Source organism: Sorex fumeus, unplaced genomic scaffold, assembly GCF_029834395.1.
Source record: "Sorex fumeus unplaced genomic scaffold, SorFum_2.1 ptg000122l, whole genome shotgun sequence".
NCBI lineage: Eukaryota > Metazoa > Chordata > Mammalia > Eulipotyphla > Soricidae > Sorex > Sorex fumeus.
Window position 1 is genome coordinate 26699426 of NW_026606179.1, and position 17373 is coordinate 26716798.

A 17373-nucleotide genomic window follows, 5' to 3' on the forward strand; every position below is an offset into this window, starting at 1 on the left:
TGGAGACATTACTGGGCCCACTCGAGCAAATCGATGAACAACGGGAGGACCGTGGATGCAATTGCTACCGTGGATGGTGGATTACAGTACTGTTACTTCACGCATAATGCTTTATGTCCTTCCAGCAGCCCCTCTCCTCCAGAATGACCACTTCCCTCTACCACTGTCATAGTGTTCCCTTCCCTAACTATGCAAGAATGGTGCTTCCAGTTGCTGGCAGGTACAGGTAAGGCATACATGCATGTAAGGTGCTTGCCTTGCATGCATCGGACCCAGGTTTGATCCCCAACACTCTATATTGTCCCCTGAGCCCCACCAGGAGTGATCTCTGAGAACAGAACCAGGAGTAATCCTGAGTACCACCAGCTATGACCCCCAAACCCAAACCAAACAAACAAACACCACTGGATTTTTTTTTCTTTTTTGATCTTTTGGGTCACACCGGCAATGCTCAGGGGTTATTCCTGGCTCTGCACTCAGGAATTAGTCCTGGCGGTGTTCAAGGGACTATATGAGATGCTGAGGATAAAAACTGGGTTGGGTTGACTGCATGCAAGGCGAATACCCTACCCACTGTACTATTGCTCCAGCCCCAATGGAATATTATTTAGCCATAAAAAATAATGCAATTGTAATTCATGGTATACCACAGATGAACCTTGAAAACATTATGTTTAATAAAATAAGTCAGCCACAAACAATCAAATATTATATAATTCTACTTATAGGAATTTACAAAATAGGTGAATTGATAGGAAGTAGCCCAGAAATTCCTAGTGTCTGGAAGGAGGAGGGTTAAGTTACAAAGTTCTCAATTATGTAAAGTTTCTGTTTGGTGTGATGAAAAAAGATGTGGAAGTAGTGAGTAGTAATAGCTGTGCCACATTGTGGATATAATTAATGCTACAGGATTGTATACTGATTATATTTTACCACAATGAAAAGCAAAGTAACAATTATAGCGGCAGAGAAAATAAATCTTGACTGCCATTAGGCACTGTTGCTCAAGACTGAGGAAGGACCAGCTTGTTTAGTGTCATGGGGTTTGATGGAAGGCTGATACACCTCTGATATAGGTGGATGGGAAGTCACAGCAGCAAAGAGGAAGCAAACAGGAACTTAGAACTCCGGGAGGTAGGATTACCTTATCTGGCACTCGGATGATACCAATCAGGACCAGAAAAATTTAGAATAGGAAGGAGTTGAAGGATTTTGGTTCTGCATCCATTTTCAGTGACAGTTTGACCACCCTCTGCCTTGAAGACTTGGTGACGTGTTACTTTTAATGCAGGTTGAGTACACCTGAGCAGTACATGGGGTGAACTATTTCTACCATTTCTTGGGTCCTAGAATATCTGGTTTCAACTCTGACTCTAGCTGGGGCTATAGTGAAGTGATTGAGCAGACTTTGGTTTGCTTTGTCCAGATAGCACCTTACCTTGAGCACATTTTTTCCCCCTTTGAGCCCCAAGGTTTCCATAATGCTGTGATGTGGAGAGAGAAAATGCCCATTGGTACACATATCACATATGAACTTGAAAGTGTAGATAAATATTCCCCAGGAACTCTCAGTGAAGGGAAGCCAGGCAGGGAGTTCTGCGACTCCCTTCTAAAAACTCTCAAAAGTTTCCAGAGATTGATCCATGGCTGTCTACAGCAGCAACCAGCTAGCCTTGATATATACCCTTGCACTGGCCTATCATTCTCTGTCAGTTTCTCTAGTGTTCATCCTTATTCTTTTTTTTTTGCTTTTGCAGTCATACCCAGCGATGCTCAGGAGTCACTCCTGGCTTTACACTCAGGAATTACTCCTGGCAGTGTGCACGGGGGACCATAAGGGATGCTGGGAATCGAACACAGTTGGCCGCATGCAAGGCAAGCACCCTACCCACTGTGCTATTGCTCTAGCCCCTCATCCTTGTTCTTACCCTTCAAATAATCCCACCCTGCCAGTGTTCCTTCCTTGGGTCATTCTTTGTAAAGGACCCCTGTTAAGAGTATCTCTAAATGAACTGTCTCAGAAAAGGACTGAAGTAGATAAGTAAGATTTCTGCTTGCATAAGGTCTAAGGGGATAAGAGCACTAAGAACTTAAAATTCTTTTTTGTTTATTTGTTTGTTTTGGAGCTACGCTTAGTGGTACTCAGGATTTATTCCGGGCTCTGAATTCTGTGTACATTCCTGGAGGGCTTGGAGGATCATACGGATTTCCAGAAATCTAACCCAGGTCCACCGTGTGCAATACAAGCACCTTACCCACTGTACAGTCTCTCTGGCCTCAGTACTTAAAATTCTTGATGCTTATACAGAGATTTGGGTTCTTTGACCAATTTGATAAGTGTATGTCCATATAACCGCAGGGTACATACATTAATCAAATTGGCTATGATAGAAATTCATTGTAGCAAAGATATGAGCCATTATCAAAGTATAGTTCTCCCAAGATGAACTGCTTAGTTTATTAGATTAAAATGCAAAGTTGCCTTTTGACTAGCTTCAAACCGGCTTCTGGATTTCCTGATCTCTGACACCCCCTTGTGGCACCTTTCATTCATGTCTTGAAGACGTTTAGCAGTGAAACCAGAAATACGTAGGGTAGGTAGAAATTAGTAAGAGGAAAAGTCTCTTCTGTTTTTTTTTTGTTTTGTTTTGTTTATCTACTTCAGTCCTTTTTAAAGAAAAAGTCAAAACGTATCTGAAATAATTGGAGGACAAACGTATAATACCTTTATACTTAGATAAAACATCATGCTTTGTATTGTTCACTCCTTTCATCAAATAATTGAGAATCCATCTGTATAATCTCAGCTGAAAATGGACCACTTGTTTCAGATGCATGGTGAAAGAGGGTCTGAGACCACTGTCCAGACAGGTGTGTGCAGGGGAGACAGATGCTGTGGTTTGCCTTAGTCCCATATCAGAATTCATCATCCTACCTGGCTCAGAAACAAAGACCAGAGCATATGCTCTCTTTATAGTTCCGCCCACAGTCAATTTCAGTGCATCTGTGCTGGGTGACATAAACTGTCCTAAGTGTCTTCTAAAATGAAAGGACTCCTTTGTCTTAAACCAAGCTTAGCAGCTTTAAATGTAGTTGGACTAAGACTTCAGTTCACTCCTGTGGGGTTTACTCTTGTACACTTTGGGTAATTCATATGCAAGAGGAGACATCATCTCTTTTGGTGCAGTTCTGAAAAGAAGTATTAAGGGCAAGAATTTGATTTTAAGTGATGGGGAGAAAAAAAGGTGTGAATTTAGCTCCAGACTCGACAGAGGATAAAGGATGATGATATATTTCTTCTTGAGATGTTGTAAATCACTCTAAAATGCCCTCTGAACTTCTTTCTCAGTCCACCTGTCCACAGAATGACTGTGACTCACTTGTTTGTGCCACCTCTCTGAGAAACAGTTTTTTGAGAACAGTCCATCTCAGAAAGTTCCCGAGTCAGAGCATGAACAACAAACTGTTCTGCAAAGTGGCAGTACAGAAAATACCAACAGATCTTGAAAAGACTTAGTTGAGATTTGTTTGTTTTTTTTTCATGAAATTTTGTTTTCATCATCAGTCTTGTGGATATGTATGTATGTATATATATATGTATAATGAAAATTTTCTATTAAGAAAAAAATTGAACTAGGAGGCTTGTATCTTCTACAGATGGAAAGGACATTCCATGATTAATTATGGGAATAGAATAAACCCTTTCCCCCATTGTTTTATGCATTTAGAAAATAGGGAGGCACCAAATCTTGACCACACTGGAGGTTAGGTGTTAACTTGGAGCTCTGGACCCCGTCTTCTGCTGGCCTGTAGTGGGTAAGCGTGACCTCACCTAGAAAGGGGAGGACAGAAATATTTTGGAAGGAAGATGAAGGTTGGTCCAGTGGGGACCTTTTTTTCTGGGGAATTGGAAGGGGGAGGCTTCCTGAGTACTGAATATGGGACCTAGGATGATGGCTCCTGTGATTCTTGGCTAACAGGGCTAGAGAGTTCAAGTACTGATGCCCGGGCACTGCTGTGCCAGGAGCTATCAAGGCCACAACAATGCTTGAAGATCTCCAGGGTTTCACCTGGCAGTGCTCAGGGAGCTATGCAGTGCCAGAGATCAAACCAATGTTCCTATCCCATGTTTTCTCTTTGATTAAGGTTGTTTTATGGAAAGAAAACAGCAAAAGGCCCAATGATATGCAATGCTATTGGCTGAGCCCTGTGCTTCTCTGTGTGTATGTGTGTGTGTGTGTGTGTGTGTGTGTGTGTGTGTGTGTTTTGCGTCACATCCAGTGGTACTCTCAGGGTTTACCACTGGCTCTGCACTCAGAAATTACTCCTGGAAGTGCTTGGAAGACCATATGGGATGCCAGGGATTGAACCAGGATTGGATGCATGCAAGGCAAACACCCTACCTGCTGCACTATTGCTCCAGCCCCCAGCCATGTTCTTTGCCAGTGTAGTTCAGTATGCCCCATCAGGACTTAGGTCAATCTATGGTACGATGGTTCTTGTGTTCAAGATGCTTTGGGAAAGTCCCTAGAGAAATCTTGATATTCTGTTGTTCAGGCCAGCAAGCTGAGCAGAGCAAAGACTACCATCGCTGGAACAGAGGGGGACTAGGAGAGAAATGAAGACCAGGCTCCAGGGATTCGTTCTAAGAGGGGCAGAGAGTTTGTTCTTATTGTCTCCTTTCCAGCCGTCTTTAGGATTCTATATTGATATTCCACTGTAAATGGATTGATAGCTGTGTCGCTTTTATTTATTAATGTTAATCATGACTTCTATGAAATCTAAAGGACTTTAATATTAAAGTTGTCGGGGGTATGGTGCCACCAGCAGGTCAATCTGTACCTGTGAGGCGAGTGCATCAGCAGCATGATGGCGCCTTCAAACTTCCAGATACCCCCAAATTGCTGCTGTGCCTTTGGCCAGACACCAAAAACTTGGGGCAAAGTTTACCAAGAAAGTAAACGGCCAAAAGTTAGGTATGTGGGAAACACACCCACAAACCACCTCTGGCTCAGCTATATAATTGGAGGCAAGGCCTCTTTGGTTCCTGATTGAACTGCTTAATGGACATGATCCCAGAGACTCAGAAACAAATCTCAGAACCCAGTGGCTTCAGGTAGAAATGCGTCAGGTCTCTGCAGTAGGCTACCGGTGCTGGGCCAACCCAGATGGGAATAGGTTTCGTGCCTTGGCCTATTCCCACTGGGCCGCCATTCGTCTGAGGCCACTGGATAGTCACATTTGGGCCCCCAGTGATGAGACACACAGGGCCTCACAGGATGAGGGTGGAGCCAGGCTTGTCCTCCCCACCCCAACGAGAACCCAAGTCATCGCCCACAAATGGCCTCTCTGGCTCCTGATCAAGCTGCTTAACGGCCATGATCCCAGAGACTCAGAAACAAATCTCAAAACCCAGTGGTGTTTGGCAGAAATGCATCCGGACTCCACAGTACGTTACTGTCGCCGGGCCACCCCAGGGAGGAAAGGGTGTTGTCCCTCCTCCTGCTCCCTTTTGGCGACTTGGTGGCTGTCATCCTCCAGAGGCCATTGGACAGTCAGGCTTGGGCCCACAGTGACAAAACTTGTTGGGTCTCACGGGATGGAAGGGGGGAGGTGGAGCCGGGCCTGTCCTCCCCACCCTAATGAGACCCCAAGTCATCGCCCACAAACGGTCTCTCTGGCTCCTCATCAAGCTGCTCAACGGCCTTGATCCCAGAGACTCAGAAACAAATCTCGAAACCCAGCAGCTTTTGTCAGAAATGTGTCCGGACCCCGCAGTAGGTTACTGTCACCGGGCCACCCCAGGGGGGAATGGGTGCTGTCCCTCCGCCTGCTCCCTCTTGGCGACTTGGTGGCTGTCATCCTCCAGAGGCCATTGAACAGTCAGGCTTGGGCCCGCAGTGATGAAACTTGTTGGGTTTCACGGGATGGGGGGGAGGTGGAGCCGGGCCTGTCTTCCCCACCCCAATGAGACCCCAAGTCATCGCTCACGAATGGCCTCTTTGGCTCCTCATCAAGCTGCTCAAAGGCCATGATCCCAGAGACTCAGGAGCAGATCTCTAAACCCAGTGGCTTTTGGCAGAAATCCCTACAGATTTAAGTGTTAAAATTTCAGAATTTCAAAACCACATGGCCCTACTGCAGCCACACTACATCATATGTTATTCATAACCAGCAATAGAACACAAATTGTCTATTGTTGCCTTTTCAGCAGATCTGAGTGTTGGGGTAAAATCTTAAATAATGGTGGGTCTGGTGTCGAAATAGTGAATGTGATCAAAGTAGAAAGAGAGTAAGGTAGAAATCATCTGCCCCACAGGCAGGGGGAGGGTGTGGGATGGGGGTATACTGGGATTTTTGGTGGTGGAGAATGGGCACTGGTGAAGGTACGGGTGTTTCATTGTATGACCGAAACTTAGACCCAAAAGCTTTGTAACCGCTCTCATGGTGATTCAATAAATAAAATTATAAAAAATGGAAAAAGAAAAAAAAAGTAAGGCGGAGTTCATGCACAATTCAATCAGCTAATCAGTGGCTGAATAAATAGCAGTACTCCTACAAAAAAAGAAAAAAATATTAAAGTTGATGTCCCTCAACTCTGATAACTATTAAATAATGATTATTAATGATAGTTATTAGTGAGTACCGACTATGCACCAGCCATTCTTTCAGTAGCAGAGATATAGGGGATAAATAGACATAATAAGTTCCTCTCCTGCATTGTATGTTCTAGGATGAAGGGTGTAGAACAAGTGTTCCATATAGATGGGATTTGACTTTATCAGGTTCTACTTTTACTGAAAGGTTTGACTTGTAGTCATCTTATTGAAGGCTTGATTTCAGATTCCTACTTTGGGAGGACCAAGGCCCTAAGGCTTAGGGTTTTCTTTTTTTTGCCTCTGTCTTTTTATTGAGGAGTGTGTGGGGGGGGGCACATCCAGTGGTGCTCAGGACTTACTCTTGGCTCTGCACTCAGGGATCACTTCTGGTGGTGCTCAGGCTATGGGGATTGAACCTGGGTCGGCTGCATGCGAGGCAAGCTCCCAGCACCAGCCCCATCTTCTCTGTCTTCACAAACAACTGTGGTGTACTTCAGGCTTGTAGGGTTTTCTTTGTACCCTTTGATGAACAGAACTGCCTACAGTTTGTTCTATAGCACAATAACTATAGAAGGAACTCATTTTTCCACTTTGATCTTTCTTCTTCTAAGGGAGAAACGGGGCTGGCACTGAGAGTGCAATGAGCTGATGTTTGTGGGATGGATTGCTGCTTTGGCAATACGGGATACTGGACACCAGTAAACCTGTGTTTGCATGGACTAGAAAGATGAATGGAGGCTTAGTCATATAATATTCTCCTGCAGATAAAACACTTCTACAAAATAATACTACTGACAACCAATATGGTACCCAATTTCCACAATGGCACTCAATGACCCTTCAAGTCATATTTTTGTGTATCTGTTGCCATTCTGACAGTTGCTGGGTTGTATAATCAAAAGTATGTTGAAAAACATGATGGTACACACCTTCCAAAACTAGATCATAAAAATAGTGAGGCTTCTGCTTTACTTTTTGGATCCTCCTCTTCAGGGTATGCCTCTGTAAATTATGAAGACCGAGACTGGCCCTCATAGGGAGCCGTCCATGTGTAGAGGAACTGGGTCTCCTTCCCAGTAAACCATACAAGCATATTAAGAGTGGGTTCTCCAGCAGCTTGGAGCAGAAAAGTGAACGGACTATGCGTTGATCCAGGCCATCAAGTCTGCCGGAGGGGAAAGGGTGTTGCCCCATTCGCCCTCTCCTCTCTGGAAAGAAAGATGGCGGCCACATGGGAGCCTTGTGGACAGCAGGTATGAGCCGGGAGTGTGGGGGCGACTAAAACCTCATGGGAAGGGGGGCGTTTCGCTCCGCCCTTCACGTCCTACCGAGGCCACCGGTTGCCCCCCGCGAGCAGCTCTCCAGCACGGCCACGACTCCAGAACACAGAAACCAATTTCTTAACTATCTGACTTTCAGTAGAAATACTTCCAGGGTCAATAGGTAAAATAGCAGAAATCCAAAACCAACATTTAATTCTTGAACCCAGCTGTAGAAAGCAAATCACTTCACAATGCTTTTTCAGCATGTCTGAGTTGGGGGGGGGGGTAAACTCTAAATAATAGTGGTGAATCTTTTATTGAAACAATGAATCTAATCAAAGCAGATAGAGTGTTAACTAGAATTCATCTGCCTCACAGGGACGGGGAGGGGTGGGGGCTGGGGTTTTATTGGGGTTCTTCATGGTAAAAAATAAGTATTGGTAAAGGGAAATGTGTTTGATATTTGCATGACTGAGACATAAACCTGAAAGCTTTGTAACCTTTCCCACAGTGACTCAATAAAAAAAAAAAAAGAGTGGGTTCTACAGTCCCAGTCAATCATTCACAGGACTTCAGCTTCATGAGGGAATGCAGACCTGCCCCCAGAACAGACCACACCCCCAGTTCCCAATTCATAGAAACAATTAGGAATATTAAGCATGTATTGTTCCCTAAAGCCACTATGTTTTTGAAGTAGCTTATGCAACAATAGTAACAAATACAGTGATATTGATATTCCTTAATCCAACTACTGATCCATATAAATTTCAGAAAAGCATCTTTTAGAAAAATATTATTCTTTTAATGAGTTGCAACTTACAGCCTTTGTGGCCAGTATGATTACTTAGCAAGGACAAAGTTAACAGTCCCTTATCCTGCAGCTCTGCCGATCCCTTCCTGGTTCTTGAGTCCTTGCTGCATATTGTGGGGGTCCCCTCTGCGAGATGATAGGGCCCTCCTCTGATGGGCACAGCCGAGGGAGCAGCCAGAACAAACCATGGCCTTTCCCAGGCTCAGCCGAGGCACCTGGGACTTGGGACCAAAGACCTTCCTCTTGCTAGTGGTACATTCAGCAGGGGACTGAATGGTCTCAATAACGGAGAAAACGACTTTATTTATTTATTTATTTGCTTTTTGGGTCACACCCAGCAATGCTCAGGGGTTACTCCTGGCTTTGCACTTAGGAATTACTCCTGGCAGGTGCCTGGGGGACCATATGGGATGCCGGGGATCAACCCGGGTCAGCCGCGTGCAGGGCAAATGCCCTACCCACTGTACTATAGCTCCGGCCCCTCCTCTCTCTCTTGGGAGCCTTGGAAAGCCTAGTGCAGATTGAACTGGTCTCTAACTAGAGAGAAGGCCCGTGATTAGGGTGTATTTGTTTTCCCTGGGTTCAGAGATGCTCAGTTCGAAACTTGCAACCATCAGCAGAAACAGCATTGCCGCACCTTGAGTTCTGGGCTCTCACCAAGGTAGCTGTTTCAACAGTGACACCTGGAAACAGCATTTGAATTCAGAATTCTGATGGTGCTGGAGGGATGTGGGCATGCATTTTGAGGCTTTTTAAAGTCCACTGAACTTAAAGCCAGACTGAATGTCTTAAATTTGAGAATCGTCTCTTTCCAGCAGTCATATCTTCTCTCCCAGGCCAGATTCACTGTATCATTGTCATCCCATTGTTCGTCGATTTACTTGAATGGACGCCAGTAACGTCTCCATCCCTCCCAGCCCTGAGATTTTAGCAGCCTCTCCTTACTCATCTTTCCCAGAGATTGGAGGCTCTTTCAGGGTCAGGGGAATGAGACCTGTTATCGTTACTGTTTTTGGCATATCGAATATGCCACGGGGAGCTTGCCAGGCTCTTCCCATGTGGGTGGGATACTCTCAGTAGCTTGCTGGACTCTCCGAGATCTATCTATCTATCTATCTATCTATCTATCTATCTATCTATCTATCTATAGATATATTTCTCTATGATTTGTTGCCTAATGTCTGAACCCCAACAAATATGGGTAATTATGAAAAATGGGTAGGAAATGTCTTATGATGTGTCCAGGAATATGTTCACTCATATGTGAGACTCGGCCCGAGCATGTGGAAAGTGGCCTGGAGCGTGGTGATGATTGGGTAGTGGAGTTCGGCTGCTGGGGCTGGGTCCCTTGGGGCGGGGAGGACTCTCACCCGCCCCACTCTGGCCAGATTCATCACTATTAAAATCAAACCAAAAAGCTGGGGGGTTGGGAATGGACTCTAGATTGGGGCGCCAGGGCTGATGAATTACTCAAGAAAAGCTTCAATTACCAATGCTATCCTCTGGGCCAGGAGATTTAAAATAGGATATTATTTCAAATTAGATAGTATCTAGTAACAGTACTTAAAGTTCAAGTCCTCTATTGCCACTCTTTCCAGGATTACTTATTCCTTCTCAAAATAGAGTTATCAGTTTCATTTAATATGAGGGCTCTGGAATTTATTCACTAATAATAATAAAAATGATGTAGTGCTATGAATTGAATGTGTGTCTTCAAAATCCTTCTGTTGAAACCTAATCCCAGTGAGACTTTATTTGGATAAGGACCTAAAGAAGGGGCATTTAAGGTAAAATGAGGTCATAGGATTAATAGAATTAATGTCTCTAGGAGAAGAGACATCTGAGAGTGTCTGTCCCTGACCCATGCATGAAGTCGAGATCAAATGAGCACACAATGGAATGTCAGCTACTTGCAAGCCAAGAGAAGAGAAATCTACATTTATGGGAACCTTGGTATTGGACTGAAGATCTGTGAGAGATAAAATGTGCAATTTAAACTACCCAGTCTTGGTATTTATTCTGAAAGTCCAAGGAGACTAAAGCATGCAGTTATATATAGAACAACCTAGATAACATTTTTAAAAATTGTGTATATCACAGGCTAATGACAAACAAATGAAATGCCATGATAACTTCCAAGCTAACATGTGTACTAGATCAAAATAAAACATTCTCCCACTGAACAAAATTTTAAAAGGTCAAAGTTTAACGAACAAGCAAACAAATGGCTAGAGAGATAGTACTACCTGGGTTCAATTCCTGGTATCCATATAGGATCCCCCGAACAACTGCAGGAGTGATTTCTGAGTACACAGCAAGAAGTAACCCCAGTGTATCGCAGGATGTGGCCCCTTTCCTCCCCCTCAAAAAAAAAACAAGCAAATTTTTAAAAATCTTAAAGAATAAATTTCTTGGAAGAATTTCCATCCTATGAGCAATTTAAAATAAAAACTTCAGAATCATAATAGTGACTCCACCATAATTTTTTTTGTAATAAAACATCTATTATAACAGATATGGTAATACAATGAAACTCTTATTGTTCCAGAAACTGTATTATAACTGAAACAGGATAATTATAGAAATACTACTTGTATGAGAATTGCATGATCAACAGAATCATTGAAACTCATTCTTCTCAGACTGGGAATAAGTCTTCTGAGTACAGGAGAACTCTTCAGTGAGACCTGCCATGAGAGATAAGGTGAATTTACCCTTTCTTTCCTTTCTTTAAAAAAAAGTCTTTTTTGGTAGCATGCCCTTCCCAACCCTGTACTGAGCATCTGTAGCCTGTCTCCAAGGACCTGTCCAGCTGAGTTCTACACTTCATTTAGAATACTAAAACTGAATAGTGGATTAAAGTAGGGCTTTTATGTTCTTTCAACAAATATAGTTTAGGGTAAGTCTCAATTCTATCATTTTATTTTGTAAACTCTAACTTAGAATGTCTAGCTTTTAGAAACAGCAGGCCTTTGGAACGGTCTGCAGAAGTCTAATCTGGTTCTGAAGGCATTGCTGCTGCTCTGAAAAATATTTTCCCACTCTTTCCCTCCTTCAGTCCTCAGCAGTCCTACTCTGTCATGAGCACAGAGTTTAGTGCTCATTTTGAGTTGAGGAAACTGATGAAACATTATCTGAATGGAGCAAGGGTAAGAAGAGTTTTCTGGAAGGGGCATTTGGGCAGTAAGTATGCTCCTTTTTCTTAGCATGTCTGCTTCTTTAATGTGACATTGGGTAAGTCAATGAAAATTACAAAGGAGCATAAAATTACTTTCTTGACTCTACCACTGGCTTCTACAGTTCCATTCTAGGTAATTTAGCACTGGAAGAGAGTTGGGAACCCGGGGGAATTCATAGAGCAACGATGATGGCTGAGGGACTAAGTGAGTGCACAAGAAGGAAATAATAATGATGGTGAGGAGGAGGAGGATAACATCCACTCAACACCATGGTAAATATGTAGAGTGGTGCTAAGTGATGACTAAAGGGACATGATAACCATCTACAAATATTTGAAGGATGTAAACACCAAGGAAGAAGAGGAATTAATTATTTAAAGAAATAGCAATGAAGTCGGGGACTAGCTCATTATCAGTCTCAAAGCCACCTTGTCCCTCAACAACCCTTTTAGAATTCAGCTCTCCCAAGAGTGAAGGCAGCAGCTTCACACAATGCCTCTGGCCTGGACCAAGGCTATTCTTTTTGTTTGTTTGTTTGTTTGCTAGCTTGTTTGTTTTGGGGTCAGACTCCTGACTGTGGTCAGGGCTTTCTCCTGGCTCTGTGCTCAGGGTTCACGTCTGGCCGATTCAGGGGACCCTATAAACTACTAGAGATAGAACCTGGGTTAGCTGCATGCAAGGTAAACACCCTACACACTGTGCTATTGCTCTGGCCCCAAGGCTGCTCTTTTTAGTGTGCAGCTGTGTAACATGTATGTGCTCAGATGATAGTCATCACAGCTGGGATTTGATGAACATTTGATTTTATGGGTTGAATTGTGATCCCAAAGAAAGAAGTTGAAGTCCTTCAATACTTGAGAATGTGACTTTATTTGTATATTCAGGTATTATCAAGTTAAGATGCAGTCTTAATCTGACATGACCAGTGCCCTTATAAGATTTGCAATCAAATAGCTGAGATCAGCACCAGGAGGATTACTCCATAACTTAGAGGCCAGCTGGGTATCCTAGAGGAAAGGGCAGTTCAGATAGAGAAGGGAGCACCAAATAAAGGATGTTTGGAGGATCCTCCCAGGAGGGGAGATGCATGTCGAAAGTAGACTATGGACTGAACATGTTTGCCACTCAATGCCTCTTTTGCAGACCACAACACCCAAAAGGAGAGAGAGAACACAGGAGATTGCCCTGCCACAGAGACAGGGGGGATGGGGGGATGGGGGTGGGAGGGATATTATCCATGGTGGTGGAAAATGGGCACTGGTGGAGGGATGGGTATCTGATCATTGTATAATTGAAACCAAAGCACAAAAAATTGTAAATCTACAACTTTAAAAAAAATAAAATAAAATAAAGGGAAAAAAAAAAGATTTGCAATCAAATACACAAGGAGAACACCATGCCATTATAGAGATGCAGCTTTAAGCCAAGGCAAAGAAGATTCCTACAAGTAGTGAGTGAAGTCCTGACAATAGCCTAAACTTCTTATCTCCAAAGCAATTAGACACTTGATCACTTGACATCCCGTTACTCATCCATTTGCTTGAGCGGGCACCAGTAATGTCTCATTTGTCCCTGTCAAGTGCTAGTGTAGCCCAGTGGCTTCTGCTCGCTCCAGGAACATGAAGAGCCTCAAACCGTTCATTCAGGGTCTTTTTTTTTTTCTTTTTGGGTCGCACCCAGCGATGCACAGGGGTTACTCCTGCTCTTCACTCAGGAATTACTACTGGCAGTGCTTGGGAGACAATATGGGATGCCGGAAATTGAACCCGGGTCGGTTGTGGGCAAGGCAGATGCCTGACCCACTGTGCTATCGCTCCAGTCCCTCATTCAAGGTTTTGACAAAGAAGTCTGGCCATCTCATAGGTGGGTGCCCATGCCTTCATTTGACATCCCATGGAATCCAGTCGGTAATGGCTCTAGTCCAGCAGTCATCTTCAAATCGCATTGTGTCCAGCCCATATGATTTTCAACACCTTGGCAAATGAGACAGCATCCCTAATTCTCAATTGTCAACAGAGGTTAGAACTCTGGATTTCTTCTCTCATTTGAGTGAAGCGTGGCACTCCAAGCATAGCTCTTTCAATTCCTCTTTGGAAGACCCGAATAGCGTTCTCATCCTGTTTTTGCAGGGCCCAGGTCTCTGAGGCGTATGTTAATGCAGGAAGAATAGTGGAATCAAAGAGATGTGCCCGTAGTTAGAGGTTCTTCATCCTCTTAGCTATTTCTTCGATGCTCTTGAAAGCATTCCATGCCGCTCTCTTCCTCCTGTGCAACTCAGGTGCCAGGTCATTCGTCATGTCATCAGATCTCTATGATTTGCTTGATGAAGTCTTTAGGACAACAGGCACATCAGTGATCACTTGATCACTTGATCATTTGACTTCCCGTTAATCGTCAATTTGCTCAAGCGGACACCAGTAAAGTCTCCATTTGTCCCTGTCGCGTGCTAGCGTAGTCCAATGGTGTCTGTTCGTTCTAGGAACACAAAGAGCCTCAAATCGATCGTTCATGATCTTGATGAAGAAGTCTGACCATCTGGTAGGTGGGTGGCCACACGGTCTTTTGACATCCCATGGAATCCAGTCGGCAATGGCTCTAGTCCAGCGGTCGTCTCTACATCTCATTACGTGACCAGCCCATCTGATTTTTGATGCCTTGTTAATGCAGGAAAAACAGTGGAATCAAAGAGATGTGCCCGGAGCCGGAGGGTCTTCATCCTCTTAGCTATTTCTTCCACACTCTTGAAGGCGTTCCAAGCTGCTCTCTTCCTCCTGCGCAGTTCAGGTGCCAGGTCATTTGTCATGTTGACTTCTTGACCTAGGTACGCATAACTGTTGCATTCGGAGATGGTCGTTCCGTTGAGAGTGAATGGAGCGTCAGGGATGAGGCTGTTTCTCATAGACATTGTCTTTGTGAGACAATGTGAGACGGAAGCGGTCATCGAAGCCCTAGTCAATCAGGGCATTCAAACTCAATACATCAGTATCCTCCGTGAGCTGTATTACAGATTCACTACCAGGATCTCACCATTCTACAAAGAAGTAATCATTGATGTCAAGAGAGGGGTTCGGCAGGGTGATACCATTTCACTGAAACTCTTCAGTGCCACCCTCGAGAACATCATGTGATGACTGGAATGGGAAGGAATGGGAGTGAAGATAGATGGTCGGCAACTACACCACCTCTGCATTGCTGATGACATTGTTTTAATAACACCAAACATTAGCCAAGTAGCACAAATGCTGGCCGACTTCGACCGTGAGTGTGGAAAGGTCGGACTACAGCTGAATCTTATGAAGACAATGTTTATTATCAGTGATCATTAATTTGAAAATGAAAATTGAACAGAAAATCAGTAAACTTGAAAAGAATCTGATTGAAAAAAGAAATAATTTAAATAGACGTAAAGGAACTTATGAATGCAGTAGAAAGCCCCAGAAGGAATGTGGATGAATATACACTTGAAAATACAGTAAACATCTCCAAAAAGACAGAAGAGAAAATAAAAAAGAGATTGAGAATAGATGAAGAGAATATATGGGAAAGGGACAATGCCAAGAGGAACAATGTCAGAATAAAATGAACTCCTGAAAGTGTAGAAGGAGGGAAAGACTTATAGTGAAAATTACCCCAACCTGAAGAGTTAATTGGGAGCACTGATCCAAGAGACCCAAAGAATACTAACCAGAATAAACCGAACAAAACAGCATCAATATATTTAGTAATCTAAATGACAAGAACCAACGACAAGAGACTAATAGTCAGAGCTACAAGACAGAAGCAAAATCTCACATATAATGGAAGAAGCATTAGATTCACAGCAAATTTCTCAAATGAAATAATATAACCAACGAAAGAATGGAATAATATACAAAAAGCATTGAAAGAAAAGAACCTCCAACTAAAAATTCTCTATCTAGCAAGATAGTCACTCAAAGTGGAAGTAGGGATAAAAATATTCTCAAATTATCAAACAAATAGCTGTTGAGGACATATTTGGAATTTTAAATCCAGTCCTGACAAGAACAGTGAAGGCCACATCAAAAAGAAACATTGAACAGTACAAAAAAACAGACTCCTCAAATAGATGTGGCAATATTTTCCTTTATATCAATAATTTCTCTAAATGTCAGTAGACTAACTTCACCCATAAAATGACACAGAATAGTAGGATGGATCAGTAAACAAAACCCAACATTTTGTTGTTGCAAATTAGAAATTAGAGCATCTCTAGATTAGAATCACATTCCTAAAGTCTCCTAAGAGATATAGTCTGGAAACACTCTTAAACTCTCATGATAAACACAGGTTTATTGTAAATGGATAGAAGATCATTCTCTTCATGATAAACACAGGTTTACAGTGAATGAATAGGTACAGGTTCATAGACAACCAGAAAAAGGCAAGGGCGACCATACTAGTTCTAAATAGCATTTAAACTAAAGAAGATCATAAAATATAGGGAGGGTCTTTACATACTGATTAAGGGATCAACAGATCAAGAAGACTTAACTCTAATCAACATATATGCACCAAATAAAAGGGTATCAGAGTTTACAAAACACCTCCTAATAGGCCTGAAGAGCTACATCAATGGCAGCACAATAGAATTGGGAGATTTCAACTTCCCACTCTCATCTTCGGACAGATCAAACAGACAAACCATCAGTAAAGAATCCAGAGCACTTAATGAGGAACCAGAAAGCTGACAGAGTAAAAGACATAATCAGGACCCTCCATCACCCAAAGATTAAATACACAATCTCTCCAGGGCACATGAAACATTATCCAGGATAGGTCACATGCTGGGACATAACTTGAACTAAAATCACAAAAATAGAAATTATACCAAATATCTTCTCAAGATAACAAAGGCACAAAAGTGGAAATAAATCATAAAAAGAAAGCGAGGTAAAAGTTAAGTATTTGGAAATTGAACAACAAATTTAAAGTAACAATTGAATCAAAGAGAAAGTCACAGAGGAAAAAAATTCATCAAAACAAATGGAAATGAGGACAACAAACTACTAAAAACCTATGGGACACAGCAAACAAAGTGCTAAGAGGAAAGACCATATCTATTTTAGCTCATACCAGGTATTTAAGAAAAGCGCTAACCAACAACCTAAACCTTCAGTAGTAGAAGTCAGAAAAAGAACATCAAATGAAACCCAAAGTAATTAGAAAGCCGGGCATAATAAAAACTAGAGCTAAAATCAATGTTATAGAAAAATTTAAAAGAGTCAATGAAAGCAGAAGATCATTCTTTCAAAGAATACACAAGACAGACAAAGACTTTTAAACCCACAAGAAGAAAAGAGAGAGAAACAAATAAATTGGATCAGAGATGGTTGGGAAAAAATTACAACAGATACCTCAGAAATACAAAAGATCAGGAGAGGTTGCTATGAACAACTTTTTACCACCAAGCTTGAGACAGGTACCTTACCTAAAAGGTAGAAGCATTTTTTGGTATCGTACAAACTCCGAAGATTAAATCAAGGGGAAGTAGAAAACTAATA